The following is an 8,891-nucleotide window of genomic DNA, read 5'->3' as shown; positions in this document are numbered from 1 at the left end:
CTGGCTTTTCCTGGCTTTCTTGCAGCTAGGGGAGGCAACATGGCTCAGTTGGGGCCAAAGAGTGGCAAGCTGCGAGTGTGTCTGGAGGGTCTTCCAGTGAATCTTTACAAAGACGTAGGTGTTTCATGTAGCAATACGCATTTTCAACAACATATCTGGTTCTCTGTTTAGAACTTTTATCACACTCCACATAGAGAGCTGCCTTGGTCAACCCGCCCATTTCCCCAAGGATAGACATTTAAGTTGACTTTAGCTCACCACTACCACACACAGCAGCGTCATGAACAACTTCAAACGTGTTCCCATTTGGGACCTATGCACAGCTTGCCAGGGGAGTATTGCCCAGAAGGGAGACATTATGTGTGTGTATAATTTCACCGTGTTCGGTAAAGCCCTTTTCTAGAAGGGTTGTAGCCTTCAGGTGGTTGTCTCTTCAAGAATATATCACAATTTCTCTGCCTCTCTACGTCTCTGTACCATTGCACCTGGCATTTTCAGGCCGTACAACCTTTGCCAGTCTAATGGGTAGAAAGCGTTGTTTAGTTTGGGAGTCATCTGATTTTTGTGAAGTTATAGAGAAGGATTAACCACAGATGTCTGTTAGCTGGTCAGTTCTCATTCTGGACAAGGTCCAGTCATATGATCACCTGAGTATCTACTGGGTATCCTGCCTTTTCTATTGATTTGCAGCCTTTCTTTTTATATAATGGATCTCAATCAGAAACCCTGGTTGGTTAACATCGCACAGATCTTTTGAGTCTGTCACCTGTCTGTTGTGTGGGGTGCTTGGTTGAACATCTTCATGTAGACAAATTCATCCACCTTTGCCTTTAATCTGTGTCTTTGTCTTGTTTAGCTCCTTCTCAACATGCTCCTGTATTACACATTATTTCAGATTTATAGTAAGCCCTTTGCATTTGGTCTTCTAAATGCTTCTAGAGTTTACCTTTGTATATGGAATGAGGCAAGAATCCAATTTATTTTTCTTCACATATAGACTCATTTTTTTCAACTCTACCCTGAAATGGTGTCTCCTTGTCTCGTGGTCGTGAGTCCATTTCTGAGTCTCTCCTATGTTCTCCTTCAGATTTGATCAGGAGGTAGCACCATCCTGCTTTCATTATGTCTGAAGAGTAGTAATTAATTATTTTGATTGGGATTTTATCAAATTTTCAAATTAAGGAGACAAACTGACAAACATACAATGTTAAATTGTCCTATCCCTATCATTTGGGAAATGCAAATCAAAACCACACTAAGCTGCCATGTCACACCCATTAGGATGGCTATTATTAAAACAAAGACCTGGCTCAGCACCTGTAGCTCAAGCGGCTAAGGTGCCAGCCACATACAGCAGAGCTGGTGGGTTCGAATCCAGCCCAGGCCTGCCAAACAACAATAACAACTATAACCAAAAAATAGCCGGGTGTTGCAGTGGGTACCTGTAGTCCCAGCTACTTGGGAGGCTGAGGCAAGAGAATGGCTTAAGCCCAGGAGTTGAAGGTTGCTGTGAGCTGTGATGCCACGGCACTGTATCTAGGGCAACAGCTTGAGGCTCTGTCTCAAAAAAAAAAAAAAAAAAAAAAGACCACAGAAAACAGTAAGTATTGATAGACATAGAGAAGTTGGAATCTTTGTGCATTGCTGGTAGAATATAAAGTGATTTGGAAAACAATATAGCAGCTCCTCAAAAAATTAAAAGTAGAATTGCTATATCATTGCTATATGATCCAGTTATTCCACTTCTTGGCATATATCCACAAGAATTGAAAGCAGGGGCTCAAATAAATATTTGTACATCTGTGGTCACAGCAGTTTTATTCACAATAGCCAAAAGGCAGAAACAACCAGTGTCCACCAATAGATGAATGGATAAACAAAAGGTGGTATGTCCATACAACGGAATATTATTCAGCCTTGAAAAGGAAGAAAATTCTGACACATGCTGCAACCTGGATGCACCTTCAATACCTTATGGTAAGTGACAGGAGCTAAACTCAAAGGGACAAATACTTTATGATCCCATTTATATGACGTATCTAGAATAGTCAGATTCAGAGAGACAGAAAGTAGAATGGTTGAGAGGCAGTGTGGCCAACTGTTAGTGGCCTGGCCAAGGGCAGATTGGTTTTGTTGTTCACCATCAACATCATGCACCTGATAGCCCAGAAGGAACTTCCAGAACAGTGGATACAAATAGATGCACTGGGGAATAACACTGCAAAGAGGCTAAAGGCAACCATCTAGATGAGTGGTACTGATAGAACCTTCCACACGGGTGGTAATGGTCTGTCTCTGTGCTGTCTGACATGGTAGCCATGAGCCACGGGGGATCACTAGGCATTCAAACTGTGGCTGATTGAGGAACTGAAATTAAAAATTTCATTTGAACAAATTTAATTTTAAATTTACATTGCCCCATATTGTTTGTGGCTACCATATCAGACAATAAAATCAGCCAATTTCATAATTTAAAAATCGGCTTGGTTTCGTCCCAGACTTCCACTAGGCCAGTGGTTCCAGGCTGGGGACGATTTTGTCCCTGAACCCCAGAGAACAAGCATCATTGTCTAAAGATAGTTTCAGTTGCCATAATGAGAGCGTGAGGGTGCTACTAACAAGAAGTGGGAGAACCAGGGGTGCTGCCAGACATCCTGCAATAGACAGGAGGGTCCACAAAGAAAGAATCACCCAGCCCCAAATGCCAATAGCTCCACGGCTGAGAACTGTGCCGCAGGCCTCTTTCATAATAAGCAAAACTTTACTTGATTTGTATAACTTGTATTAATTTCCTTGATTTAAGCGTTTTTTTAAATTGTGGTGAAAAACAGCTTATCTGCTGTTGAGTGTCGAGTTCAGAAGTGTTGAGAACATTCACCTAGTTATGCAATGGCTCTCCTAGAATTTTTCATTTCCCAAATCTGAAACTCCCTCTATACCCATTAGAAATCCACTCTCCTTTCCCTCCTGCCCCAGCCTCTGGTAACCACCATTTCACTTTGTCTCTGTGAATCTGACTACTCCATATACCTCGGATAAGGGGAATCATACAGTATTTGCCTTTTTTGGTGACTGGCTTGTTTCACTCAGCATAGCGTCCTCAAGGTTTATCCATGTGGCAGCAGATGACAGGATTTCTTTCCTTTGTAAGGCTGAATAATATTCCCTTGTGTGTATCTGCCACATTTGTCTATCCATTCATTTGATAGAGGCTTCAGTCGCTATAGGGAAGAATGCTACTATGAATATAAGTGCACAAACACCTGTTGGAATCCCTGCTTGCAATTCGTTGGTGTATATACCCAGAACGTACATGTCATTTCCTTGATTTTTAATTTTTATTTATTTATTGTGAGACAGAGTCTCACTGTGTTACCCAGGCTGGAGTGCAGTGGTATGTCCTAGCTTACTGCAACCTCAAACTCCTAGGCTCAAGCAAGCCTCCTGATTCAGCCTCCTGCACAGGTGTGACTACTGGTGCATACTATCATGGCTAATTTAAAGAAAATATTTTTTAGCTATGAGGTCTCACTACATTACCCAGGCTGCTCTCAAACTCCTGACCTCAAGCAATTCTCCCACCCTGGGCCTCCCAAAGTGCTAAGATTATAAGCGTGAACCACCACACCCAGCCTCCATGATTTTTTAAATAAATCATTTTTGGTTTCAAAATGATTTTAGAATTATAGGAAAGTTGCACAGATAATACAGAGAGCCCTGTCACCTGGTTTTCCCACTGTTATCATCCGACATTACCATGGTACATTTGTCACAACTGAGACTCCAGACTTGATTCACATTCTAGTTTTCTTCATTAGTTTTGTTAATTAATTCCTTGTTGCGGGATCCAACCCAGGACCCCACCCTGTATTTAGTTGCCTTGCCTGCCCACTCTCCTCTGGTCTGAGACAGTTTGTCAGGCTTTCTTTTTTTACTGTGACCTTGACAATTTTGAAGTGAATTGATCAGCTCTGTTATAGAATGTGCCTCAGTCTGGGTCAGTCTGATGTTTTTCCTCATAAGTGGAATGGGGCTATGAATTTTAAAAAAAAGTTTGTTTGGTTTGTTTTTGCAGTTATTTGGGCCGGGGCTGGGTTGGAACCTGCCACCTCTGGCATATGGGGCCGACACTCCACTCCTTTGAGCCACAAACGCCGCCCTAAAAAAGATTTTTTTTTGTAGGGGCAGGAGTCTCACTATGTTGCCTGGGTTGGTGTCAAACTCCTGGCCTCAACATCCTCCCACCACCCAAAGTGTGCCCAGTTGGATTACTGATCTTTAGAAAGACGAGTACAGAAGTAAAGTAGTCCTGTGTCTTCTTGTCATACTAGGGGGTGCTGAGATCCACATGACATCCCTGCTATCATTAACCTTCATTACTCGGTTAAGGTCGTATGTGCCAGACTGCTCCACTGTGAAGTTACTCTGTCATCTCCCTACTCTGTTCATTAGAGTTGAGTCACTAAGACCAGCCCAGCAGTGAAGGTGTAGGGTGGGGAAAGTTAACCTCTCTCTCCTAGAAGACAGAGTCCCTACATAGATTATTTGAGATTGTGCTACAAAGAATAGGTTTCCTCTCCTCCACATAACTATTTCTTCAATCCTTTGCCAGTATATACTCACAGAGATTTTGTACTTTGGGTTATAAACCAAATGTGTTCAGCTTTGGCTATTTCTTGCTTTTTTAAACATTGTACCAACAACTACATATTTTGCATTTGGTAATTTAATGTCTGTTTCAAAACTGATAGAAGCAGACTTCTTTCAAGAAAGGTCTTGCCACATGGTCAGTGTTACTAATGTCACTGGTCACTTTGGCAATAATGGCTACACCGATCATTCTGGACAAGATGTTATTCAACGCAGTGCCTCAAAAACCCAGTTGAAGTAAGGACTAGCTGCAAAGTACCTCTAGAATTATCCTGAGAGGCTTATAAGCTTCCCCTCAAAACAAGGCTGTAAAACCCTTGGTGTGTGTGGGGGGGAATTAATTGGTCCAATAGACAGAATATTGTCATTAGTACTCAGCTCGTCCAATGTTGCCTCAAATGCCCGAGGTCAGGGGTAAGCAATGAAATCCGTTGGAGGATGTATGCCTTAAAAACAAAAACAAACAACAACAACAAAAAAGTAGTTTCTTTAGCCAGACATATATGTTGAAGCACATCATTTTGCTCAGAGCTCTGAATCAAAAGGGGTATGGAAAAGAATGTTTGGGATAAACAACAGTTCATTTGGATAAAGCATTTTTATTTGTTTCTTAAAAAATAAGCCCGGAAATGCTGTTTGAAGTATGTTAAGTTCTTTCAAGCAGTCTGGTTTTTCCATTTTTCTCCAAGACAACGTATTCTCTTGACTGCAAAGTTATTTCTAACCTTTGCATCTGAAATCAAACCAGAGATTAGGAAGGAGAACATATCTGGGTATGTGTAGAAGTTGTACATGAATCTAAATTACCATCGAAATGGCTATTCTAATTTTAAAATTTAGCGAACAATCATTTACATTGTTTAAAAGAGAACAGCCTTGCTTGGCTATTTCAAGGTCCCCAGCACATACTGGCTGCTCACTACTGTAAAACGATCTGTACTCCAGACAGTGTGTAAAGCCTGCCATTTTCATTCCCAACGTCAAGCATGTCGCAGTTTTCAGTCAGTGGCTCAGCCCAATGACAGTTTCAAAATCAGAGCCATTGTACATAGGAGTCCTTTTCATTTCAAGGGCAGATTAATTTGGAGGGCAATCAACCCATCCCAGCCCGTACAATGCATGACAACTTTCTTCCTAGTGATCAGTGAACAGCAGGTACTGGTTTTGATAATGAGCTCTCGGCTGGGCACATCAACCAAATTCTCACCGCCTGCTCCACTGTGAAGTTGCTCTTTAAACAAATTCTAACGGGATTCAAAAGAATTAAAGCTAAGCACACTGAAAGAACACCCCTGTATACGCATTTGGTAGGTTTCAAAGCAGACACAGCAGACTGCAGAATTTCACATAGGCAAGGTGATGAAACACACATTCTTAGGGACCCGAGTGTCCCAAACAAGTCAGGCGCTAGGACCTCTACTGTATTCTCTGGGCCTAAGTTGTGGAGGTCTTTTTTGTCCGTTACACCCATGCATGTAATCAGTGATTGTTCCTATTGTAAATCCCAGATTCACCATCTGTATGCTCTAAAAGGCTGGGGGATTGTTAATACCCAGTCCCTATGGGATTAATCTGCAATTTCACACTAAATGATTTTTAAGTATAATTTGTTACAATGATACAACATTACCATTTCTAAAACAAACAGCTGGGATTGTTACATTGCAATAAAAAGAGTAAAAAGTGCCCACCGAGTGCTATGTTGGAAGGTGTTTATATGCAACTATGTTTTATAGTCACTTCCCTTTAGGCACAAATGGGAAGACAGGAAAAAAAACCAGTTTAGAACCTTGGGAATGGGCGGTTAGTACGTGAACACACTGCTTTTTGTTACTGGGGAACATGATCTGGACACGCAGTAGTGATAAGACTGAAAGAAAGTTCTCTGGGCAGTTCTTTTAGACCGTTCAGGGTTGCTGACTGTTATGAGAATAAAGCTGCTTGCAATGAAAAGTATGAATTTGATTCTCTGCTGAGCAACAAACTGTTCTATTAAAGTCCCATTTGCGGATATAAGAGGACCCCGCCCCTCATACACACATATTTAATATCAGTCTGTGATATTAAAACGAGCTAGCTTGAAGAGAAACTATGCCTTTTCATGTCTTAGTTTATTACACAAAAGATATTATTACAATCAAAAATTATCTCTGTGAATTTCAAAGTGCAATACCAAAAGACTAGATGTACTTATTTAAAAGCAAACTTCACCACAGCAAGAATTTCAAACACTGAGGCATTTTTGCCTGGCTTATTAAGAATGAAGCCTTTCCATTAGATTGAAAAGAATCATGGCACTTTTACTTACCTGAACTTCTAATGATGGGCTCAAATGTTGCTTTTTATGGATCACATGGTTGAATCATTGGATCCAGTTACTTACAGTTAGACAGTGTTCAGGGCTCAGCGCCTGTAGCACAGTGGTTATGGCGCCGGCCACATACGCCAAGGGTGGTGGGTTCGAACCCAGCCAGGGCTAATTAAACAGCAGTAACAACTGCAACAAAAAAATAGCTGGGCGTGTGGCGGGTGCCTGTAGTGTAACCTCAATGGCACTTGAAGTTACATTGAGGTGTGTGTAGTCCCAGCTACTTGGGAGGCTGAGGCAAGACAATTGCTTAAGCCCAAGAGTTTGACGTTGCTGTGAGCTGTGAAGCCAGGGCACTCTACCAAGGGTGACATAGTGAGACTCTGTCTCTAAAAAAATGGTTGGCATGGTTAGTTTTTGTTCAATTCCAGTTAAAAAAAAAAAAACAGTATAATTTACCCCCAAGAACTAAATGTGGACCTCCATAGATCCATGGTGGGGGAACAGCAATTCTCTGGCATGTAGTTTCATTCTTATTAGGGGGACCGGCCCTGCTCTAAGTCATACAAAAGAATAAAAGATGCCTAAAATGTCCTGCCCATCAGAAACCCTCTTGGTCCAGAAAAGAGGGAGGGATCCTACCTCCCACCTCTTCCCCATCCTGTCACCATCAGGAAGACACGTAAGCTAAGCCAAGTCAGAGGAGTTTCCTTATGCAGTAACACCCACCTCACAGCACTGTTAGGAGGACTGAGCAAGCAGTACAGAGCGCTTAGCACACTGGTGGGCAGAGGAAGCCATTACGAAACAGGATAGGATGTTACCGTTATTATCTGACAATCTTTCTGAGGTTTCGATAGCAAGATGGGCACCAATTTTTTTTTACTTTTGTCTTCACATTTTCTTACGAAAAATAAGGATCAGTGAAAAACATACTTGAAGATAAATGGCAGAGACCTGGGTCTTGGGGCGAGGCAATCAGGATTGGTGGGATCTGTAGCTTACTAGAGATCGTGCGACCGCCCTGCTAATAAAGGGCCGCTGCCTAGAGGGATCATAGACCTAGTGTGGACAACTTTTCCGAGTACTCAAGAAAAGCTGGAAACCCCAGCTTGAAGCATTTTTAAATGCTGGCATCTAATTCAGATTTATGTGTTTTTTTTTTTTTAAAGAAAAAGAAAGCCTGTGAGCAAAATAAAGCCTGGCTGTGGCTGAATGTAGCCTGCAGAACCCTGGTTCAGGATCTCCGACAAAAACCAATAGAAAAACACACAGAATGTGGAACATAAAATGGAGTGATTGAACGGCTGCTGTGGCTCATGCCTGTAACCCTAGTACTCTAGGAAGCTGAGGCAGGAGAGTCTCTTGAACCCAAGAGTTTGAGGTGATGCCACGGCACTCTAGCCTGGGTAGCAGGCTCAAAAATAAATAAATAAATAAGAGTAATAGTCACAGATCTAATAATGTAGCCTCAGATAAGATACAGATTTATACATAAATACACCCATAACATGTGTCTTAGGGGCTAGAGAAGTCCTACACAATATGAGAAAATAACACCGTAACAGATACACAAAGAGACCAGATTAAATTCATGATAAAATTCATCGACAAGAAGACTTTTCTGCAACTGGGGATTGATTGCTGAGTGGGATGTCCCTGATGGAAAACAAAGGTAAAAAGCTCCAGTTGGGTAAGATGATGGGTTTGGGGCAAAAGACAAAACCCTGAATGTGTGTTTTGTTTTTAATATTAAATAGCACTGTCTTGAGGCACACAAGCTAAATTCTCCTGGAGTGCCTAGAAAAGGCTGTGTCAAATCTTTCAGATTATTAGAACTAGCTGGTAAATCCAGATTAGTTTAAAATGATGGGATAGCTTCGCAAAGTAACTTGATTGATTCCTTACTTTACCCAGTGCAATGAGAAGAAAC

Source organism: Otolemur garnettii, unplaced genomic scaffold (assembly GCF_000181295.1).
Source record: "Otolemur garnettii isolate 467f Iridium unplaced genomic scaffold, OtoGar3 scaffold00038, whole genome shotgun sequence".
NCBI classification, from domain to species: Eukaryota; Metazoa; Chordata; class Mammalia; order Primates; family Galagidae; genus Otolemur; species Otolemur garnettii.
Note: the sequence above shows the minus strand (reverse complement) of the source record.